General features: G+C 39.4%; 1 long non-coding RNA gene across 2 annotated transcripts in view; it reads left to right on the top strand.

The window, feature by feature from the left end:
- Positions 1 to 24,940, top strand: part of LOC132483379 (uncharacterized) — a 124,740-nt gene that overhangs the window by 17,138 nt on the left and 82,662 nt on the right. Inside the window, exons 6-7 of one of the 2 annotated variants that reach the window (XR_009531064.1) lie at positions 17,939 to 18,089; positions 23,009 to 23,152. This is a non-coding gene — a long non-coding RNA (uncharacterized LOC132483379). The remainder of the gene's footprint in view (positions 1 to 17,938; positions 18,090 to 23,008; positions 23,153 to 24,940) is intronic. The other variant, XR_009531065.1, reaches the window with a different exon arrangement.

Genomic DNA, 24,940 nt, shown 5'->3' with positions numbered 1-24,940 from the left:
GGCTTAAGGGTTTTTCTGTGGGTGCTAGGCAAAGAACAATGATCAAAATTTTTGTGAGTCTTTACATTTCTGACTGTTGCCCTTTATTATTCTTTATTTAAGTATTTAGGAAAGAGTTGCTTCTGCAGAAAGGTTGGTTACTGGTGCTAAGTGTAAGTACCCTGCGGTTTTGTTGTAGGTAATTATTTGAAGTGGAAAAGCCCTGAAGGTTGGACTGATGTTATCCTGTTATCCACTTCATGGTTAAACCAAATTTATTGGCTGAAAACTATAGCTTAGGAGCCTCTTGTAGAGAGCTCCTGAAATAGATCAGAGCTGTTCCTAGACATGCCCTTGCTTCCCAGTGCTTATCAGAACGCTGTTTTCGTGACTCTTGGCACATTAAACTTTTCTGATTTTCCTGGCTGGTCATTTGAGGACAAATTAAGAGAAGACTCAGGATGAAGGAAAAAATGTCTCTGAAGGCAGCTGTATCTGGTTCTAAGGTATAATAAAAAGCTGTTGAAATACCATGTCTGTCTTTAAAACAGAAAAATATCCATGACTTTCTGAGACCTGATCTATAGCCAGGGAGAGGAGACCATCAGCCTCCCAGAGTTTCTGTGGGATTAAAGTTCCTATTTTGTCAAGAAAAACACATACAGAAAAACATTCCATTCCCCTGAATAGGACCAAACATGGCTCAAATATACTAACATCTTATATATAGTTATTTTATTAGAATATTTATTAGGTTTTGGTTATATGTTTGATTTAACTAACTTTATATAGCTGAATCATCCCAGCATATGACTAAATAGAATTTCTGGCTAAGTGTTCAATTTTTTTTTCACTCTTGTACATTATTATCTTATATTTTTAAGACCATCAAAATCTTAAAGTTTAATTTTTTTATTAAAAATTTTTTTTTTTGCTGCACCACACAGCTTGTGGGATCTTAGTTCCCTGACCAGGGATTGAACCATTGCCCCCTGCAGTGGAAGTGCGGATTCTTAATCAGTGGACTGCCAGGGAATTCCCAAACAAAGTTTAATTTAACCAATTGAAATCATTGAGAATGTTTATGTTTAAATTTGTATAGTATTTTAAAATATTTTAGATAAAGTGATATTTGCTGTATCAACAATTCAGGCATACATAGAAGTTACGATAGTTATTAAGGTTTTTATGAAATCAGAGAAAGAATAATGAGATATATTCATGTCGGGCAGGAAGAAATTTTTCTCTACCCTTCTAGGTTCTTCTGGCTGGTCTAAGAATTAAAGTGACATGAGACACATTAACAGGAGAAAATCAAACAAAATTTTAATAACATATGTACAATGGGAGAGACCCATGAATAACTCCTCAAATGGCTGAAACCTTCACCTTTAAATACCATCTTCAGCTAAAGACAAAAGAGGATGTTGAGGGTTGTGGTTTGGGACTTAAAGGGGAGGAAGGCAATGCACATGGAGATGGAAAAACAAATGTTTGATGAATAAATGTTTGCTGGGCCAGGAAGAGACATGGGACACAGAGAGGAATTTGCTAGTTTCCTCCCTGTCTACATACCTAGTTCCTACTATAGCTCCTACTATAATAGTTCCTACTGTATACGGGGATGCGGGGGATAGCTCTCTTCCTGGAATAGGCCCTCTATCTAAATGTTTTTTAGGCAGTTATGGGGAAGGTCAGGGTTTCTTCCTGAGTCTTTTGGGCCTTGATTGTTTTCAGTTCAAAATAATCCGCATGCCAGAGAGACATTTTGAGGTGGCAGGTTTTGCTCCCCTACACTCACAAGGGAGGTGCTGTAGGGTTGGGGATAAAACACAAGGTTTGCATCATCCTGATTCTCTTATTTATAACTTTGGTTTAGTCTGGGTTCCTGTTCTCTCAATTATAAAATAATCTTTACCTCAGATGGTATTTGGCATATGTATTAATTTCTGCCTTCTTATGTATTTGATGTGCTATATTAGTTTATATTCATAAAATATGATTATATAAGTTAGTAGGCTTTTTAAATTATAAAAAGTCATAATATGTTGCTTATATTTGTTTCATAAATTTGTTTTTAGGATCAATGAGTCAAGAATTCTGACTTTTCAAAATTCTTTAATGTTCTTCCTTCTTTCCAGTAACTTTGTATTAGAATAAGTAAGCCAGAAGCGTTTGGATTTTAAAGAAAACCTGATAAAATCACATCAGTCTTTGTTGGGAGGATGGTCATTGTAGTCAAACTTCTTCATCTTTTTGGGGGGACTTGATTCCTGTTTCCTTTTCTGCTGCGTGAAACCTGACAAAGTGTGTTGATAAGACTCAACTGATAAAATAGGACCCACGTTCACTGTATCTCCGAGGACCCTTGGCATTACAGTGGTCCCTCACATCTGCATGGTAGGGGGGCGACTGGTTCCACGTATCTCCCCCCACCCCCATACCAAAATTCGAAGATGCTCAAGGTCTCTATATAAAATGGTGCAGTATTTGCATATAACCTGTGCACACCCTCCTATATACTTTAAATCATCTCTAGATTACTTATAATGCCTAATACAATGTAAACGTTATGTAAATAGTTGCTGACCCTGGCAAATTCAAGGTTTACTTTTTGGAACTTTCTGGGATTTTTTTTTCCCCCTGGATATTTTCCGTCCATGATTGGTTGAATCTGTGCCTATGGAACCCTCGGATATGGAGGGCTACTATATTTGGATGCGGTAGGTGGAAGTGAGGGACCTAATTTCCTCCCGGATTATTTTCTTTCCCCTCTCCCTTGAAATCACTGCTGCAGGTGGTGTATCTATGTAATGGTCTGGTGGCCTGGGCAGTACCTGGCGGGGGAAGGGTGACGTTTAGGAGAGACAGCAGTGAAGACTAAGGACTCCGTGACGTAGTCTCTAACTGTTAAATTCTGAAATTAGTACTTAATAGATAAGAACAGAGATGTCACTTTAAAGAACTGGTTGATTTTGTCCCCAGGGGATATTTGACAATGCCTGGGGACATTTCTGATTGACTTAGCTGTTCCTAGCAACTCTTCTATCCTCTCAAACTCCTTCCACCCTGCCTCACTGCACCCCAAGCCAATCCTCTTTTCCTTAGTCCTGTTGTGATGAACTACCTCAAAACCATGAAACAATGCATCATCATGCATCGCAGAAGTAAATATTAATGGGAAACACAGGAGAGACAGTGTGTGTGTGTGTGTGCATGTGTGCGCGTGTGCGTGCCTGCACTCCTGGCATAGTGGGTAGAGGTCAGCAATGCTGCTAAACTATCTGCAGTGCACAGGACAGCCCTTTAAAACAAAGAATTAGCTGGGTAAAGATGTCAATAGCGCTGAGGTTGAAAAACCCTGTTTTAATAGAACAACCGACTTTCCAGCTAGTGAATCTTGACTATAAAGGATTGAAGGTATTAATATATCATTCAAAAAATGTGTTGATTGGAATAATGCGGTTTAGAACATTTCAGGAAAAATTGTAGAAAACCAGAAAGACAAAGTTTGGCAATAATTATCCAAGCACAGGGGAACTTTCATTCATTCATTCATTCAGCAAATATTTACTAAATGCCTCCTGGGAGCCAGACCACGTTCTAGGTGTTCACCATGAAGTATGGGGCCATTTGGTGACTCTTTCCTTATTAAGAGGATGGACCCGTAAGTCCGTTAGATCTAATGTCATAGAATAATGCAGTCATAAAATTAACTGCCCTGTCGCCATTCTGAGTCCATCCTCACCAAGCTCATCTGAAAATTTTGTTTCCATGAAGCATGTGTCCAAAAGTGCACTATTTAGACCAAATGACAGTTGCATTCCTCTGTGTAAAGGATCCATTGGCAATTAATCTCTGTAGGCCTGGTTTGTATAAATTAGCATCCCTGGGTTTTACTACTCTGAGACATTGGTAGTATAGTTTCCAGCCCTGTGTGGTTGAGTGCCAAAGAAGTTTACTGAGGTACATATCGCATTGTGGGCGCTGCATGGGTGGCCATGTTATTCTTTTTCTGAGTTCCTACCGTTTTTCAGTATGTACCTTAATTGACCTTCCAACAGTAAATGATTTATTTTTTGAGGAAAAGAAAATAAATGAAAATATTCAACTTGTTCTCAGTACTTACAACCTTCTCTTTGGGATGTGTTGTTAGTATTCCTCTTTGTTGACCGAGATTTGTATAGCCTGTTGCCATCATGGACTCAGTCATTTTTATATAAAAAGATATTACCCAGCTCAAAATAATGCCCTTTCTTTGAACGCCTGCAGCATTTATTGTTGGAATACTTACTTTGAGCTTACTTTCATTTTGATTTTTGTTGTCATTGAAATTCGTATGTATTCCGTTATAACCGAAGTAGAGTATAAACTCTAAGAGTGTGTAAGTCACAGTCTATAACTTCTTGGAAACTTCTAGGAGCCTTACGTTATCTGGGTACTGCTTAGGTAATCGGTGATACTAGCTACTGTTTACCCAGCATGGACAAGGCATCAAGGGCTTTGTAGGAGTTGTCTTGCAAGCAGTGAGTTTGTTCAGATTTATTATGCGTTTTGGAGACCCAGAAGAGAGTTAAATGACCCAGAGTAGAGTTCAAAAAAATGTTCCTACTATTTACCAGATGTAGATGACTCTGAATCTCTACTTCACAATCTGTGGCAGCCCATCTTTTTTTCCCTCATCTCCAGATATCCCTACGTGTCCCCAGGGTTGCTTAGTCCAATGAAGTTGTCCCAAGTTTCTGTCTCCTAAAGTTGGGAGAGCATGCTGAATGGCATCGTTCTGAGCTGCTGTTGCAGACATTGCTGCTCTGGGTGTCCCTTCCAAAATCCAGGCAATCTGGGCCGACCAGAGCAAGTGCCCTTTCACTGCAGCTGCTGCCCGTCTGCACAGCGGTTTTTCAGGTCATCAGCCATAATCTGTGCTCAGAATCAGACCTCTCTTACTCGCTTCCCACAAAATGGGAACCCCCAAACACTGCTAATTGAGACTCCAACACCCAGACAAGCAAGTCCAGTCGTCCACAGGATATTACCCAAGGTCATGCCCCATTGGCTAGTACCAGAATTAGCCTTTTGGGGTGGAGATTTGTCTCTTTCTGGTGTTCAGACACCAGAGGCAGAGACATTTACTACATCTCCCACGCCACCAAAAACTGGAAGAGCTGGCTCTCCCTAGCCTCTTGTCCCAGTGCACTTTGTTTTAGGAAGCTTGTTTGGTCCTTTTCCATTGGAAAGGGTCTGGGAAACAGGATCCTCACTGAGGTCGCCTTTCAGATTTAACCAGTTAAAGTGAGGGCTGAGTTCACTGCACGTGTCTCACATACAATTAGGTAAGACCAGGGTAGTAACTAGAAGTACAAAATGAGGATCTACCAAATTCATCCTGGCTTATTTTAATGTAACAGTTAATAAGCCTTGGTATTAAAGTAAAAGATAAGTCTGGGACAAATACAAAAGTGGGCAGGACATCAGGATAACAGATGCAAACCTGGACCACCCAGGCAAACGGGGATGTGAACTTATTCTAAGGAGAAGGGTCTTGATCGCATCCAGAAAAAGAAGGTGCTGAAGTGTGTTGAGCCATGGGGAGGGCCTCACAAGATAAGATCGCATAGGTAGAGACTAACGAGACGGTGTGGGCGCTTCTAGGCCACAGTGAGGGTTTTGGATTTTATTTTAGGTGTAATGGAAAGTCCTTGGAGAGTTTTCACCAGGGGAGCAACGTGATCTGATACGCACTTTAAAAGTCTATGCTTTTTTTTTATGGAACATAGAATTTTTGGTGCAACAATGATGTGTGGGCAAGCAGAAGGAGAGTTGAGTAGCCCAGGTGAAGGTGGCTTAGATGGTAAAGAGTGGAATTGTCATCGAAAAATTAATCAGTCGAGCTAAGAAAGAAATGGAACATTTTATTCAAGCCAAATTTGAGGATTATAGCCCAGGAAGAGCATCTCAGAAAGCTCTGAGAACCGTGGGTTAGAAGTCAAGTCGCAGTTATTTGAGGTTGTTTGTTTGTTTTTGAGACTGAGAGCTGTACATCAGATAACATATTATTGACATTTTACGTAATCCAGATCTAAGCGTCGTCCTGGTGGCTCACATGACCCCTTACAAGATCAAGAAGGAATGTTACCTCTTAAGAAGTTGTCTTGTTGATGCCAGGAGAATGTTACTCTTTACGGTTGACCAGGTATCCCTGCCGACGGTGGAGGTGTGGTCGATGCATAATGCAGATACACAGCACACAGCGGGGGGAGAGAGGAGGCCAAGGGACAGAGAAGATCTTTTATGTTTAAATTTTTCTAGTCTTGCCATAAAATATGAATTTTATTTCACAGAATGAAATGGTTAGAGTTAGGATATATTTCAGAGTTATTGATATGATACGAGGTAATTTGGGGTGTGAGAAGAAAAGAATAAAAAGTAACCGTTAGGTTTCTGGCTTGAGTAACTAGGTGGGCTGTAGTGTCATTTGCTAATAAGGTGAACATGGTAGATGAACATATATGGGGGAAAATCAAGAGTTCCGTTCTGGACATGTTAAAATGGAAATAAATGCCTTTTAGACAGAGTTCAAGGGGGAGGCTGGAGCTGGAGATAGAGATTTGTGAGAAGGAAGTGGACAGGTAGGATCTGAAGATGCGAACGAGCCCAGAACCAGTAGTTGGTTAGGCAGGAAGGACACCAGACAACGTGCTGCCGCAAGAGGAGGAGACGTCTCAAGGAGAGGGGAGCAGTGAGTCACTGTGCGCTGTGGGGAGTTTGAGATAAGGGTGGGGAAACGACGTGGGTTTGGATATGATGGAGGTTTTTGGCGATCTTGCTTACTATAGTTTCTGCAGAATGGTGGTGACCAAGTCCAGTGAGATCAAATGGATGAGAGGCTAAGAAGTGAGGAAGTGGAGAGAATGATGTTAGACATCAATTTAGAAAACTATTACTGGGAAAGGTACTAAAACAAGGTGGGGTTGTGGCTCTGAGGAGGTGTGATCATGGGAACATAATTCTCTCTCTCTTTTTCTCTCTCCCCATTCATGGATTCACCCATCCATCCCTCCATGACCATCCTTTCATTACTTAAAATTATCACTTGAGAGAGAGGAGGTTTTCATGTGCCCCAAGTCCTTGGAATGGTGATAGGGGACGTGATCCAAAGCACCAGTGGAGAAGCATATAGGAGCAGGAACACCTCACCTATTGGAAGAGGAGGCAGGAAGGTAGATTTCACAAGTACAAGTGGCATGTTTGATGGTGGGAAGCTTAGGGAATTCTCATCTCAGTCCTTCCACTTGCTCATTGAAGTAAGAGTCAGTCATCAGCTGATAATGAGCGGAATGGCAGGGGCGGGGCGTTGTAGATTTGAGAAGGAAGAAAAAGGTGTGATGTGGTGATTTTGGATAGTGAGAAAACAAATATTCCAAGAAAGTGTAGTAAAATACTCACCAATGTTTAGTGCCCATTTGGGATTTGAGGTCACGAATGCAAAACTGGAATTGTTAGCTTGGTTGTGCGTTTTTCTTCAGCCACATTCAGCTGCTTCAGAGTTAGAGACAGAACAGGCAGACCACTGTCAGAATTTAAACTGGTGTGTACTACAAAGAGAGGAAGGCATAAAAGAGCAGCGGCCTACCAAGGGGGAGGACAGTGGGAGTGGTCTACCATAGCAGAAGAGGAGTATTTTAGTATTGACATTATTTAAATCGCCAGCACAGGGTAGCAGTCAACAGCAGGCAGGCTTTTCGTGTGCTTCATTATCATTTTATTTTATTTATTTTATTATTTTTTTTTTTGGCGGTACGCAGGCCTCTCACTGTTGTGGCCTCTCCCGTTGCGCAGCACAGGCTCCGGACGTGCAGGCTCAGCGGCCATGGCTCAGGGGCCCAGCCACTCCGCGGCATGTAAGATCTTCCCGGACTGGGGCACGAACCCATGTCCCCTGCATCGGCAGGCGGACTCTCAACCACTGCGCCACCAGGGAAGCCCTTCATTATCATTTTAAAATTCTGTTTAGGTAGAGCACCCCTTCCTGCTTGTACCTGGGAAGGATGATTCCTGCTGTGAACCTTCCCTGGACCACTGTTTACAAAGGAAGGAAAGGAGGATTACATTGATTAACCAAGGAATCCAAAGAGAAAAACAAATCTCCTACCCCAAAAGGCCATGTCTGGCTTAAAAAAATGTTTGAATCCTCTTTTTGCCAGGCACCTCCTATATGTACAACTCCATCTAAGAAGAATTAGTGTTCCCGTTTGACACATCAGGAATGGAGGAGGGAGGTTCGCAGATGTTGTGTAAATTGCAGGCCCCGTCAGTGGGTAACAGGCACGGCTGAATGTCGTATCTAGGCCTTTTGCATCCAAGACTCTGTGCTTTTTCCTCTGCTGAGTTACCTATTATCTTTAAATCCTTTCATTTTTTTTTTTTGACTCAAAAGAGCTATAGGCAGTAGCAGAAGAATTTAGGACTACTGTAAGAATTATTGTTTAAACATAATAATGTGAAATTGGTAAATATAGTTTTTTAATATAAATACAGAATAGGAGACTTTAACTCTTTAATATGTGATCCAGGAAGAAGAATTGCAAAAAGCTAATGAGTATTTTACCTCTGTTCATGGTTACACGGAAGGTAATGAATCAATTCTGTGAGGTCCTTTTGTTTTCCCCTATGCTTGATCAGTTTATTACTGTTTTTAACTATGTTGGGTTTTTATTTATTATGGAGTAATTCAGGTATAGAAACGTAACAGCATGAACATCCATGTAAATAGAAATAGAAAGGTCAAGAAGGAAAACAGTGCACACATGATTATTGTCCTGTGGGTCCCTCTGATCCCCATTCCACCTCCTCCCCCAGGAGGGACCATTCTCCCAACTAAGGTGTCAAGGGTGTTTGTGTATCATGCAGCATCTGCAGACCTCCGTTGTATGGCTGTGGAATGTTGAATGTGGAAAAGCAAATCGTAAAATTGTCTTTTTCTTACTGGTTTTGTAGATGTTCTTTATATATTCTGGACACTCAGTCTTTGTCAGTTATATAAATGCCAAGTGAAGTAAACTCTGAGCCTTTTCATTTCACTATTATAATATTGTCTTTCAATATTTTAAGTAATTGAATTTATGAAATACTTTTCTTTACAGTTCTGGATTTTGGGGTCTTATTTAAGACATTTTTAACTCTGAGGTCATAAAGGTATTTCTCAGTATTGTTTTTTTAAATTTGTGAAGTTTGATTTTTTTATATTTAGTTTTTAAATCTACCTGGAATTTCCTTTTATATATAATATAAATTATATATAACATATACTATAACATAATATATAAATATAATATAAATTATATAATATAATATATATATTTATATATAATATAAATATAATACAAATTATATATAATATAATATTATTTATATTTATATATAATATGTATGTATTTATAATAGTATAATAATGCACACCTGCATTATTTAAATAAATTTTGTTTGTTCCCCTGATCTAAAATGCCACCTTTGTAGACTTTTCAAATATACGTATATATATGTGTGTGTATATAATATATATGTATACACATATTTTGTTATTGTTTATATGTATTCATAAATAGAGGTCTATTTTTAGGTTTTGAAATTAAGCTCTTTTGATCTGTTTATCCTTATAGCAATATCACATTCTCTTAATTACTCTGACTTTATAAGACAATATATGTTAAGTAAATATTATACCTGTTGTTCTTTTATTTTTCAGAATTGTTTTGGCTGTGATCTTCCATATGCATTTTAAAATCAGTTTGTAAATTTACATGAGAAATCTTTTGGGATACTGACTGGAATAGCATTGGATTTATAGATTACCTTGGAGAAAAATGGCATCTTTATGAACATGGTGTATTTCCCCAAAATCTTCTTTCGTGACCTTTGATAAGTGGTGCATTCTCTATAGATGATCTTGGAAGTTTTCACTTGCTGTTCATTCTGATTAGAATATACTTCTATCAGATTCTCCATAGTTGCTTTCTGTATGAAATTCCCAGGGTTGCTATAACAAATTACTGTGAACTGTGAATTAAAACAACAGAAAATGTGGCCATCTGCAATCCAAGAAGCAGGCCCTCATTGGGGAACTGAATCAACCAACACCTTGATCTTGGATTTCCCAGACTTCAGAACTCTGAGAAATAAATGTCAGTCATTTAAGCCACCACATCTGTGATATTTTGTTATGGCAGCCTGGGCTGACTAGGACAGGGAGAATCCATTCTCTGCCTCTTCCAACTTCTGGTGACTATTAGCACTCCTTGACTTGTGGCTGCATCACTCCAATCTCTGCCTCTGTCTTCACATCGCTTACTCCTCTGTCTTTGTCTTCTTTCTGTCTTAAATCTCCATCTGCCTTTCTCTTATAAAGACATGTCATTAGATTTAGTACCCATCTGGATAGTCCAGGATAACCCCCTTATCTCAAGGTGCTCACTTAATCACATCTATAATGCTCCCCTTTCTAAACACAGTCAGCATTTACAAGTTCTGGGGATTAGGACATGGACATATTTGGGGGGGGGCACATTTCAACTTATTACATCTTATTAATTCACATCTCAACTCAAATGTCACCTCCTCAGATGACATTTTCTCTATCTTCTTTATACTCTTGTAGTTGAAATTTTCTTAATAATTAGTTTAATGTTTTATCTGTTGTCTCTCTTCCTATTTAAAAAAATGTAACTCTTTGCAGGGAGGGGCTCTTTGTATTTACTGCTATTTTCAGGTTGGTATTCTGATAATACACACTGGGAAAGCTTAATCAGTTGTTTATAGCTGGTGTCTGCTAGTTGAGTATCCATTATAATTGGTCTATGTAATGTTATACTAGTTGCTAGATATTTTATTTTATTTTATTTTTAAATTTAATTTAATTAATTTTTTATATAGCAGGTTGTTATTAGTTATCCATTTTATACACATCAGTGTATACATGTGAGTCCCAATCTCCCAGTTCATCACAGCGCCACCACCACCCCCCCGCCACTTTCCGCACTTGGTGTCCATACGTTTGTTCTCTACATCTGTGTCTCTATTTCTGCCCTAAAAACCAGTTCATCTGTACCATTTTTCTAGTCTCCACATATATGCGTTAATATACGATATTTGTTTTTCTCTTTCTGACTTACTTCACTCTGTATGACAGACTCTAGGTCCATCCACCTCGCTACAAATAACTCAATTTCGTTTCTTTTTATGGCTGAGTAATATTTCATTGTATATATGTGCCACATCTTCTTTATCTATTCATCTGCTGAAGGATACTTAGGTTGCTCCCATGACCTGGCTATTGTAAATAGAGCTGCAGTGAACATTGTGGTACATGACTCTTTTTGAATTATGGTTTTCTCTGGGTATATGCTCAGTAGTGGGATTGCTGGGTTGTATGGTAGTTCTATTTTTAGTTTTTTAAGGAACCTCCATACTGTTCTCCATAGTGGCTGTATCAATTTACATTCCCACCAGCAGGACAAGAGGGTTCCCTTTTCTCCACACCCTCTCCAGCATTTGTTGTTTGTAGATTTTCTGATGATGCCCCTTCTAATTGGAGTAAAGTGATACCTCATTGTAGTTTTGATTTGCATTTCTCTAATAATCAGTGATGTGGAGCAGCTTTTCATGTGCTTCGTGGCCATCTGTATGTCTTCTTTGGAGAAATGTCTATTTAGGTCTTCTGCCGATTTTTTGATTGGGTTGTTTGTTTTTTTAATATTGAGCTGCATGAGCTGTTTATATATTTTGGAGATTGATCCGTTGTCCATTGATTGGTTTGCAAATATTTTCCCCCATTCTGAGGGTTGTCTTTTGGTCTTGTTTGTAGTTTCCTTTGCTTTGCAAAAAGATTTTAAGTTTCATTAGGTCCCATTTGTTTATTTTTGTTTCTATTCCCATTACTCTAGGAGGTGGATCAAAAAAGATCTTGCTATGATTTATGTCAAAGAGTGTTCTGCCTATGTTTTCCTCTAAGACTTTTATAGTGTCCAGTCTTACATTTAGATCTCTAATCCATTTTGAGTTTATTTTTGTGTATGGTGTTAGGGAGTGTTCTAATTTCATTCTTTTACATGTAGCTGTCCAGTTTTCCCAGCACCACTTATTGAAGAGGCTGTCTTTTCTCCATTGTATATCCTTGCCTCCTTTGTCATAGATTAGTTGACCACAGGTGTGTGGGTTTCTCTCTGGGCTTTCTATCCTGTTCCATTGATCTGTATTTCTTTTTTTGTGCCAGTAACACTGTCTTGATTACTGTACCTTTGTAATATAGTCTGAAGTCAGGGAGTCTGATTCCTCCAGCTCTGTGTTTTTCCATCAAGACGGCTTTGGCTATTCGGGGTCTTGTGTGTCTCCATACAAATTTTAAGATTTTTTGTTCTAGTTCTGTAAAAAATGCCATTGGTAATTTGATAGGGATTGCATTGAATCTGTGCATTGCTTTGGGTAGTATAGTCATTTTCACAATATTGATTCTTCCATCCAAGAACATGGTATATCTCTCCATCTGTTGCTATCATCTTTAATTTCTTTCATCAGTGTCTTGTAGTTTTCTGCATACAGGTCTTTTGTCTCCTTAGGTAGGTTTATTCCTAGGTATTTTATTCATTTTGTTGCAATGGTAAGTGTTGCAAAAGTGTTTCCTTAAATTCTCTTTCAGATTTTTAATCTTTAGTGTATAGGAATGCAAGAGATTTCTGTGCATTAATTTTGTATCCTGCAACTTTGCCAAATTCATTGATTAACTCTGGTAGTTTTCTGGTGGCATCTTTAGGATTCTCTATGTATAGTGTCATGTCATCTGCAAACAGTGACAGTTTTACTTCTTCTTTTCGAATTTGTATTCATTTTATTTCTTTTTCTTCTCTTATTGCCACGGCTAGGACTTCCAAAACTATGTTGAATAACAGTGGTGAGAGTGGACATACTTGTCTTGTTCCTGATCTTAGAGGAAATGCTTTCAGTTTTTCACCATTGAGAATGATGTTTGCTGTGAGTTTGTCATATATGGCCTTTATTATGTTGAGGTAGTTTCCCTCTATGCCCACTTTCTGGAGAGTTTTTATCATAAATTGGTGTTGAATTTTGTGGAAAGCTTTTTCTGCATCTACTGAGATGATCATATGATTTTTATTCTTCAGTTTATTAATATGGTATGTCACATTGATTGTTTTGTGTATATTGAAGAATCCTTGCATCCCTGGGATAAATCCCACTTGATCATAGTGTATGATCCTTTTAATGTGTTGTTGTATTCTGTTTGCTAGTATTTTGTTGAGGATTTTTACATCTATATTCATCAGTGATATTGGTCTGTAATTTTCTTTTTTTGTAGTATCTTTGTCGGATTTTGGTATCAGAGTGATGGTGGCCTCATAGAATGAGTTTGGGCGTGTTCCTTCCTCTGCAATTTTTTGGAAGAGTTTGAGAAGGATGGGTGTTAGCTCTTCTCTAAATGTTTGATAGAATTCACCTGTGAAGCCATCTGGTCCTGGACTTTTGTTTGTTGGAAGATTTTCAATCACAGTTTCAATTTCATTCCTTGTGATTGGTCTGTTCATATTTTCTGTTTCTTCCTGGTTCAGTCTTGGAAGGTTATACCTTTCTAAGAATTTGTCCATTTCTTCCAGGTTGTCCATTTTATTGGCATAGAATTGCTTGATTGCTTGTAATATTCTCTTAGGATGCTTTGTATATCTGCAGTGTCGGTTGTAACTTCTCCTTTTTCATTTCCAATTTTATTGATTTGAGTCCTCTCCCTCTTTTTCTTGATGAGTCTGGTGAATGGTTTATCAATTTTGTTTATCTTCTCAAAGATCCAGCTTTTAGTTGTATTGACCTTTGCTATTGTTTTCTTTGTTTCTATTTCATTTATTTCTGCTCTCATCTTTATGATTTCTTTCCTTCTGCTAACTTTGGGATTTGTTTGTTCTTCTTTCTCTAGTTCTTTTAGTTGTAAGTTTAGATTGTTTATTTGAAATTTTTCTTGTTTCTTGAGGTAGGCTTGTATTGCTATAAACTTCTGTTTTAGAACTGCTTTTGCTGCATCCCATAGGTTTTGGATCATCGTGTTTTCATTGTCATTTGTCTCTAGGTATTTTTTGATTTCCTCTTTGATTTCTTTGATCTCTTGGTTATTTAGTAACATATTGTTTAGCCTCCATGTGTTTGTGTTTTTTACATTCTTTTCCCCTGTATTTTATTTCTAATCTCATAACGTTGTTGTTGGAAAAGATGCTTGATATGATTTCAGTTTTCTTAAATTTACCGAGGCTTGGTGTGTGACCCAAGATGTGATCTATCCTGGAGAGTGTTCCGTGCATACTTGAGAAGAAAGTGTAATCTGCTGTTTTTGGATGGAATGTCCTATAAATATCAATTAAGTCTATCTGGTCTGTTGTGTCATTTGACGCTTGTGTTTCTTTATTAATTTTCTGTTTGGATGATCTGTACACTGGTGTAGGTGAGGTGTTAACGTCCCCCACTATTGTGCTACTGTCGATTTCCTCTTTTATAGCTGTTAGCAGTTGCCCTGTGTTTTGAGGTGCTCCTGTGTTGGGTGCATATATATTTATAATTGTTTTATCTTCTTGGATTGATCCCTTGATCATTATGTAGTGTCCTTCTTTGTCTTTTATAATAGTCTTTATTTTAAAGTCTATTTTGTCTGATATGAGAATTGCTACTCCAGCTTTCTTTTGATTTCCATTTGCATGGAATATCTTTTTCCATCCCCTCACTTTCAGTCTGTATGTGTCCCTAGGTCTGAAGAGGGTCTCTTGTAGACGGCATATACATGGGTCTTGTTTTTGTATCCATTCAGTGAGCCTGTGTCTTTTGGTTGGAGCATTTAATGCATTCACGTTTAAGGTAATTATCGATATGTATGTTCTTGTTACCATTTTCTTAGTTGTTGTGGGTTTGTTTTTGTAGGTCCTTTTCTTCTCTTGTGTTTCCCACTTAGAGAAGTTCCTTTAGCATTTGTTGTAGAGCTGGTTTGGTGGTGGTGAATTCTTTTAGCTTTTGCTTGTCTGTAAAGCTTTTGATTTCTCCATCGAATCTGAATGAGATCCTTGCTGGGTAGAGTAATCTTGGTTTCAGTGAAAGAGTAAAATTTTGTGAAGAAAAGAGATTTTGGGGGGATACAGAACATTATATTTGGGCCATACTCTTAAATTTTACATTTTCATTAAAACTCTATGAAGCCATCATTGAGAGATTTTAGTATAATCCCTCCAGTTCTACTCAGTATTGTGAGACATTCTGTTTCCTAGAACGTGAGCATAAGTGAGAAAGTTGGAACATGCTGTTTTTCTCCGAGATGACGAAAAGTGTGAAGGAGATGCTCAGGAATGGTTTGGTTCAGCCTCCACCAGGAACATTGAGACGGTTCTGCTGGGTAGTTTGTTTGAATTTATTCTCTCAGGAGTCCACCTTTAAAAAATCGTACAGAAAAAGAAGTGTATCTGTCTTCATTTCAGGAGTTCCAGATGGGGGAAAGTGTGAGGACAGAGCAGGATCCTTGAGGCCCCTACAGCCCGTACGCCTGTTCCCCAAAACCCACAGGGCCTGAGACTCTAAGGGCTTGTCAGATGCGCAGGGTGACTGGGGCGGGCATGTGACCTGGTTTGAAACTCCTCCCTTGGTGATTCTAATACGCCTTCTCTCACCTTCTACTGACTCACTCCCTGCTCCTTCCTGAAAATCACTGTTCTTTTTTATTTATTTATTTGGTCGTGCTGGGTCTTTAGTTGTGGCATGCGAACTCTTAGTTGTGGCACGCATGGGGGATCTAGTTCCCTGACTGAGGATCGAACCCGGGTTCCCTACATTGGAAGCATGGAGTCTTCACCACTGCACCACCCGGGAAATCCCTGAAAAATCACTGCTCTAATGCACGTGGTTAAGCACAACCCCTCTGTGTGCTAAAGGAGGCATGTCGTTAGATCTTTGGGAATATATGTTGTGAAAAGGTGCTGACCTGGAAAGTGTAGTCTTATGGACATCTGAATATATGTGTCATAGATTTTTGCTGGGCCCTGATTTTAAATCGGGTTTATATTTTGTTAGGAATCCATCAAATGATGGGCAAGCACTGGTTTTGGTTGTCCTGGGAAACCTGAGTGTGCTTCCATTACAGCCACTTCAGCTTCACTGAGCCCGTGCAGAGCTGGGTAACTTAGATTCCAAACATACTGACTTGTTTAGCTAAGTGAGTCATTTAGTAATTAACTTACATGTTTGTATTTATAGACTTACCCCAGTGGATTTAGATGCCTGGTGAAATTACACTAACATTTTCCCCTGTTCTACTGATTATAATTGAGAAGATTTTGCCTTATCCGCAGTCCTTCTTGGCAGTGAGTGCTGTTGCTTTTAATATGTACATCTAAGATATTTTTATCTTACCACTTTTTTTTTAATGCAAAGAAATTGATGTCTGGTACTTCTGATATGTATCACCGTAAATGAGCAAATGACATTTAGACCTCTTCACTGTGGCTGACAGAGAAAAAATAGATACAATTAGTCAGTTCTCTCATTTCTGTTTTGTTTCCTATAGATGCACATTGTCAATGTCTTTTTTATGTTCATTAATTTAAATACTAGCCTGTGATGTGCAGTTTTTTGGTTTTTTGTTTTTTTGCGGTACGCGGGCCTCTCACTGTTGTGGCCTCTCCCGTTGCGGAGCACAGGCTCCAGATGCGCAGGCTCAGCGGCCATGGCTCACGGGCTCAGCCGCTCCATGGCACGTGGGATCTTCCCAGACCAGGGCACGAACCCATGTCCCCTGCATTGGCAGGTGGACTCACAACCATTGCGCCACCAGGGAAGCCCCTGTGCAGTTATTTTTTTAAGATTCATTCTTTTATACCATGTTTTCTGTAAGACAATGAATGAGAGGTCTCAAGAATATACTTGTCTCACTGAAAGTCTTTGAGTTAGACTAAGCAAAGACTTTGTTTAAATAACAAAGCTTAATAACTTAAATAACAAAGTGCCCAAAGCTTACTTAGAGGTAAGTACCTTTGTAGTAAGTGGATTGAAATGCTATGGAATTCAAAGGAGGGAGAAAGTTGGGAGGTGCTGTGTTAGGCAGGCTGGGCTATGCCTCAGTAACAAACCAACTCAGAAATCTCAGTGTGTTATTATATAAAAGCCTTCAGTGTGCCTGCCAGGTCTCCAAGGCAGCTCACTTTAAGCAGTGATTCAAGGTTGCATCTTGACTCTGCCATCTCAATACTAGTTTTCCATTCACTGAAGCAGGGGATGAAAATCTGTGCAGTATCCCTCTGGGATTTTTCACTGCCTCAGCCTGGCAGTGACACACATTACTTCTCACAATTTTTAGTCAAAGCTAGTAATATAGCATACCTGTCTCTAGCAGGACCAGAATCGTGAAGAAGCGTGTAGATATTAGGGGAGAATTGCACGTCTGTGCCACGGCTGTTATGTCGTTATGACTGAGATAAAGGCATAAAACAATGAAATATTTGTGGGGTCAAAGGCATAGTTTTATTTGTTGGTTTTGCTTTCGTTTTAATATATGATTGTTTTTAGAGTATGCTGTGGACATATAAACAAAATAATGAATATCCCCAGGTTAAAGGTGCTCATTGTTTCTATGACTTTTAGTTTTTCTAAGTTCTCACATCTGCTGGAATCTTTACATCCTTTTGACTTGGTTGTCATGCATCTAGGTAATATTTTTAAAATGATGTGTACATCTGCCCTGGGATACTGTATTTGTGATACTGGATCTAAAACATAGCAGAATACTTATTAGCATTTCCAGATAACTTTATCCTAAAGAGGAAAACATTTTTTATCTGGTAGGAAGAGGTAACTTTTTCAAAGTCACAAGACGTAAGAGGAAGATTATTGGGATTGAAAGATTAAGTAATTTGTTCTTTTTTTCTCCATGCAGGACTTACAGTTTTCCCTTGAACAACATGGGTTTGAATTGTGTGGGTCCATTTATACACGATTGTATTCAATAAATATACAAAGATATATGTGTAGAACATCATGTGCAAGACTTATATTGAAGTGGATAGCCTATCCTTACACAGACATAGGTGAGTGATATTTAATATAAAATTAATAATGTGTTAGTTTTCTTACTGGTTTATAACTTTGCTTTCAAAGAATTACTTTGCTGTAGAGTATGCCTTCAAGATTATCATGCAAAGCAAAGAGAGTGTGGAGGAAGCACATGATTAAACTCTTTGGCCTAGAGATGATACACATTCACATTATATGGCCCCCAACTAGTAACATAGCTTCACTTAGAAGAAAGGGGGCTTGGAAATTAGATCATCACTTTCCGGCAGCAACTTTACCCTAGAGAAGGAGAGTGTGGACCTTTGGAGGTCAGCTTGCTGTCTGTCATACCGCTGTTGACGTGTGTCTCTCCAGACTACTATCTCTAGACTCAAACACACACCCTTTTGACAAAAGTGGCATCATACTGTAAGACAAAAATATTAAACATTCAGTTTGTAAGCTAGATAAATAGTTCTTGTAAGTGAAATGTGCCTTGTCAAATTTGATGCTCCATTAAAATTTATATAAGAAAACTAAAAGGAAAGATTGGTTTTATTAGATGAGCAAAAAGGGAAAATTTAAAGAAAAATTAAAAGTAGCCCTTTCATTTTATAAAATACGTTGAAAGATTAAGAAACCAGGCAGTCAGTTGGGGTTTTAAGAAATTTGGGAATTTTTCATTTTTTATTTTATTCTGTTTGGAATATGCTTAATTTTAGCTAAGTTATTAGAATTTAAAGATAGGTTGCTGGAATACAGGTGGTTATCGTTAATTACATCCAGCTGTTATAAGGAAGGAGAGAAGAATCTTAAGTCTTAGGTACCAGATTTGCAACATTTTCTTGTGTGAATTTCAGGAGATTAACATACATATTATTTCTTGGTCACTGTGGCTGGCATTTGGTAACATTTAGTCATATGTTAATAATATTTTTTTAAGTAATTTTTTTGGGGGAAAATTTTAGATTTTCAGAAAGGTTACAAAGATAGAAGAAAGTTTCTGTGTGTTCCTCATCCGGTATCACCTAGTGTTAACATCTTACCCCATCACAGTGCCTTTTGTCAAAACAAAGGAATAATTAACACTAGTACAGTGTTATTAACTAAAGTACAGACTTCATCTGGATTTTACCTGTTTTCCCACGTATGTCCTTTTGCTGTCAGTATCCAGCCCAGGCTAACATAGGGCATTAACCGTGGTCTCCAAAGCCTTCTCCAGTCTGTGACAGTTCCTTAGTCTTTCCTTGCCATTCGTGACCTCGAGACAAAGTTTAAAGAGTTCTGGTTTGGCACTTTGTAAAGGGTCCCTCATTTTAGGTTTGTCTGATGTTTTCTTATGATTACACTAGGATTATGGATTTTTGCAAAAAACACCTAAGGTGAGGTGTTCTTCTCATTGCAGTATATCAGGGGCCACATGACATCAGTGTGGCTTAAATCCGGTGATCGTAACCTTGATCGTTTGGTTAAGGTTGTGTCCATCAGACTTCATGGGTAGTTTTTACCATATTAAATAATATATATAAAATATACAGTATAAATATAAATAACAATCATAATGTGTATCTGTGCAGGGCTGGAGTCTCTTTAGTACGTTTTGTTGACGATTTACATTCACCTCTTATGGGCAGCATCTGTGGCCATAAATACTCTTCATGACCTTGAGCATGTATCCACCTCCTCATATATATGTGTTATGATATATATAAGTTGATATATATGTGTCACTTCAGCATTCTTTTAAGGGGGAATAAAAAGTAACCCTTTTTGCACAGTCTGTGTGAATTGATGTCAATATCAGGGACCTCAAGCTAGAAAGTGGGTGTGGAGGAGGGAGCATGTGACAGCTGGAAGTACTTTGCATTTGCACGTTACATTGATGCTACTGAATCTAAACACTGAGACCTGGGCCAACAGGCCAAGTACTGTCCCATGTAGCAAACAGCTACTGCATATTAATAATTGAGTATTTAGGTCACCCTATATTAGAAAATTCTGTGTCATTTCCTGTAGCTACTACTGGGCCTAGTAGTGATGCATGGTATTACAAGGGATCTTGTAACCAATGGGCAAAGTAGGAAATGCTTCTGTCTCAAAGTAAGGGAAGGCCTTCGGTTGGGGAAAGACTTCTAAGAAACGAATGCACGGCATACGTAAGTTAATAAGTTTGTGCCTAATGCATACATTTGAAAATTAGCAGTGCCTTAGAATTTGTCCTGTCCTTCTACCCAGTTAGAAAATCCTGGAAAAATCACTACTCTTAGTATAGTTTCTCTTAGTATTTTTTTTCCAAATAAGGAAGTTGATTTATGATTTGATATTTATACATTGTTTACAGATTAACATATGATCATGACAACAGGTACAGGAAAGTATTATTTGTAGGTAAGATGACAATTATCCTTCCATTTGACTTTTAATTTCGGAAATTTTATCCTTTTGCTACGAGTGTAAATAATAGTTCCTCCTATAAGAAGATATTTTAAGCAGTAGCTGTTATCTTTTTATTTAGAGGTTTTTTTTATGCTTATACAATTCCTTCTGTAATTGGAGATTTAAACTGCTGTTATGGAAGCATGGTTTGACTAGGTTTTCAGTGATTTATGCTTTGGTACAGAAATGAGATTCTTGTTGCAACTAACAGAGTTTCTCTTCTTGGAGAATGTGCAGTCACTGCCGTTTGGCGTTGCCGTGAAAACAGGAGATTAGATGCCATCCTTATTTACAGCAGCAGTGATATCTCTTCTGATCAGACAGTAGCTTCTCAGAATGTAGGGAAAAGCAAACTCTGTGCCTAGGCTTAGGCCCAGCTTTGTTTGCCCCAAGTCCCTGTGCTCTGGCTCCCCAACGTTACAGCATTTGTTTTATTGTTACAGTCTCAGTCATTAATCCCAAGGCATGTCCACATGCTGTATTAGCTGTGTCAGATCCATATGCTACCTACAGCCAGGCTCTCCTTATGAGAATCTAGGTCTTCCATTGAGCCTAAGTCACCAGTTGAAACACCTGAACTCTTTATCAAGAGCACTTCAGTGATGAGAGATGTTCTAATAATGTCAAACATCAAAATATAATAAAAAGCAGTTGGGGGCTTTCCTGGTGGCGCAGTGGTTGAGAGTCCGCCTGCCGATGCAGGGGACACGGGTTTGTGCCCCGGTCCGGGAGGATCCCACATGCCGCGGAGCGGCTGGGCCTGTGAGCCATGGACGCTGAGCCTGCACGTCCGGAGCCTGTGCTCCACAACGGGAGAGGCCCGCATACCGCAAAAAAAAAAAAAAAAAAAAAAAAAAGCAGTTGGGGTCTTAAACTCTGTGCACATCTGAACTGACCTTTCTCCAGTGGACTTTGAGTCCCACATTCTGAGGTCTGTGGTGTTGGGTGACTTTAATCCAGTTCTAAACTTTATCTGTTACCCCACAATATTAATTTAGATTCTCTGTTCATTCTATTTCCTCAAGTACTTTTCTTTAGGAATTCTCTGTTTTGCTGTATTTTATAAAATTGGAATCTCCATGGTCATTAGACTATAGACTCACTAAAACTTTCTTCCATTTTTGTCACTGCGTTAGACATTATACTTACCATGGCCCATTTAGAATTTCATGAGCAAAAGCATCTTGGTATATAACAGACTGAAATATAAAGATATACTAAAGAGGAGTTCTCAAGGACCATCTCAGAAATGTGCCATAAGGAAAAATAGAAAAGGAGATTGTGGCAGGGGGAAGCAGCCTCCTCTCGAATAGGATTGCCAAGTGTTTAAAGACAGAACAAGGAAGATGAGAAGTGGCTAATGGCTTCTGCATGGCCTGTAGCTTCTCACAGGGTTGCACGTCAATAGCACTTATGCTGGAGTGATTCAGAGGAAGTTCTTTGCCTGGCTCCGAGCTTCAGTGTGAGCCACATGTGAAAGCAAGCCTGGGGGAAGAATGAATGACAGAGATGCTTCCAGTAAGGACCTCGATGAGGATGGAAGGTTTGCGACTTGAAACATGAAGCAGCCAGCACTCCGCAGTTTTCAACATGGTCCTGTGGATGGATAAAGACAGTGTTTTAGGTATATTGGCTGGATAGCTGCAGATTACTTAACAGTTCTGATTGCCTACACACTTAATGTTTAATAAACGTACCCTGAAATATTTGGGCCAGTTCATGTCCTTAATCCAAGTTTTTGGTAAGAGTTTATCCTGTGTTTTATGTATTGTTCATAACTGATGGTGACCCTGGCAGCAGGTACCACTGAGTGCAACCAGTGATGGGAGAGCTTAAGAGGAGAGTGTGCATAGATTGAAGTTCTTATGACTGATTTTCTTTTAGCAGCAGCTTTAAGGATTTATTGGCGCTGACTCCTTCCACACGTAGGAAAGTAAAACCTAGCAGCCAGACCCATGTGGCTTTAACAGTGAAGTATTGTTCCCAGGGGTGCATGAGCAAGTTGAAAGCATAGGGAAAAAGTAGAGATGACAGTTTCTCTTAGTGGGGGAATGGAGAAATAGTTAGATTATTTAAAAACCATAACATAAATATTGCTACTATTTGTAATTTATCATATGAGAAAGAATTCTGAGTCATGAAAATGACTGGTCTTTAAACTTATTCTCCCAATATCCCACTGCCATCCCTGAAAGATATAGACCACTGTCTCCTGAAAGCCTAAAGGATCAAAAAGCTGCATACTGGGATTTAAAACGAAAACGCTGCAAAAACTTTAGAGAGGCCACCGAGGACTCTGGAAGCATCTCTGTTAAAGGAACTGACCCATTATAGTGCTTGTAAACAATGTTTACGCCCTGTGAACTAAGTGGCTTCTCCAAGCCCTCTTCTGAAAATGATAGGTCCTGACATCATGTAGAGTATGTGGAACAAAAACATTGGGGGCAAACAATCAAAACAGTTTAGACAGATAACATCTTTGAGACAATCTGATAATGCTTGTGTTCCATAATTACAGAGGGAAGGAAGAATGAGATGGGGTCATCGGCATCTTCCTGCAGCTCTGTAAATCTGTTGACGATTGCCAAACTCAGAAAGCCATGTGAAAAGAGAGCGAGTCAGAGTAAGGAGGATCAGAGGATGTCTTTGACAGTTATTTCTGGTAAGGGCACTGGAAAACCTGCTCATCTGAATTCTGGGCAAATGTGTTAAGGAAGGTTTTGTGTCTGGTGATTTGATCTAAACACAGAGAGCAGAAGAAGTCCCTAGTAAGTATTCGATCAATTGTCCTTCCATCAGTGTGCTTACAAAACCGCGGAATGGATTTCTTCTACCAGCTGTGAAAGTGTCATGTATTATAGATAATATATTGCTGTAGAGTTACCACACAGAGAATCTTTGGAATATTTGCATACACCATATATATTCCTTGTCTATTCTAGTGGTTAGCTGGATGACTCATTTTCAGGCTAATAGTCAAGCTAGGCTCTATCTAGTGCTGGAGAGAACTGGATTTGAATCTCAACAGTCACTTGCTAGCTGAGGAACCTTGGGCAAGTCACTTAGCTTCTCTAAGCTGTCAGAAAAAGACAACAGTGGATTGGGCGTGGAGTACGAGAGGAAAACAGGCATCAAGGGTGGTGCCATATTTTTGGCTGGAGCAACTGGAAGGACAGAGTTGCCATCTGTAAGGATGAGGGTTTGCAGGTGATGCTCACTGTTGGCCGTGTTAGGTTTGAGACACCTTTTAGATATACAGGTGAAGATGTTGAGTAGGAAGTTGGGTATAAAAGTCTGGAAAGAGGCTCGGGAGGGAGATAAATATTTGGGAGTTGACAGCATGTGGCTAGTATTCAGAAACATCACTAAGGGAGTGAGTAAAGGTAAGGAGATGTTCTGAGGCTGAGAGGTCAGAGAGAAGAGGAGGAATGCATGAAGGGACTTGAGAAAGTCTGGCCGTGAAGGAGGAGGAAGTCCAGAGGGTTGGTGTCCCGGAAGCCAAGGGAAATAAAATATTCCAAGAAGGAGAGAGTCATCACTTGTGTTACGTAACATGAGGACTGAGAGATGCCAGGTGGGTTAAACGACTGGGTTACTGGCGACGTTGAGTAGAATTGTTTTTAGAGGAGTGGTGGGGATGAAGTTAGTCATGGATTTAAGGCAGAAAGAGAGGTGAGAGGTGGGAAAATGAGAGGACGACTATAGACAGTTTTCAGGAGTTTGCTGCAAAGAGGAGCAAAGAATTAGGACCGTAGGTGGCAGAAAGAGTGGGGATCAAAACCCTTGTTTTTAGGCAATGAAGAATAACAGTGTTGGTGTGTGACGTGAAAGACCCAGAGGTCCGGTATGAAAGGAAGGACTGCTGATCAAGGAGAGAGGAGAGATGCTGGGCCCAGTCCCCAGGCAGCTGCAGGAGAGGGGATCTCGGTTACCTCTGCCGGGAGTGCAGACCTTTCTAGATGGTCACCGGTGAGAAGGAAGGACAGGTGGGCACAGACACAGGTGGGTTGCTCTGAAGCAGGCAGCAAGGTTGCTGGCCGAGAGCGCGTCTAGGAAGGCGTGTTAGAAGTGTGGGGAGAGGGGGCAGTTCTGAAATAGTATCCAGGAGAGAAGGAGGTGCCGTGCCGTGGGTCATCAGCTCCAGAGGCCCATCCACGAGTGGTTAGAACACACAGGAGGTTAGTTCTTTTCTTTTATATAAACATTTCAGCCTTCCGGATCATCCAAAGGGTTGCAAAAGTCTTGAAACAGTTACATTCTTGCGAGACTGAACTTCTCTCAACCTTAACTGTCACTGCAGGGTTTGTCTGTGCTATAACTGGAAGTATTTGCTGAGCTCACGCACTGCATCAGCACCATGCTGAAGGTCTGAAGAAAGCATTTAAAATTTATGTAAGCCATCTCTCTTTGGATGTGAATAGAGCTTCCAAAACCAACGTCTTGAATCTCT

This window comes from Mesoplodon densirostris, chromosome 2, assembly GCF_025265405.1.
Source record: "Mesoplodon densirostris isolate mMesDen1 chromosome 2, mMesDen1 primary haplotype, whole genome shotgun sequence".
Taxonomy (NCBI): Eukaryota; Metazoa; Chordata; class Mammalia; order Artiodactyla; family Ziphiidae; genus Mesoplodon; species Mesoplodon densirostris.
The sequence above is the reverse complement of the archived record's forward strand: the minus strand, read 5'-3'. Positions and strand labels throughout refer to the sequence as shown.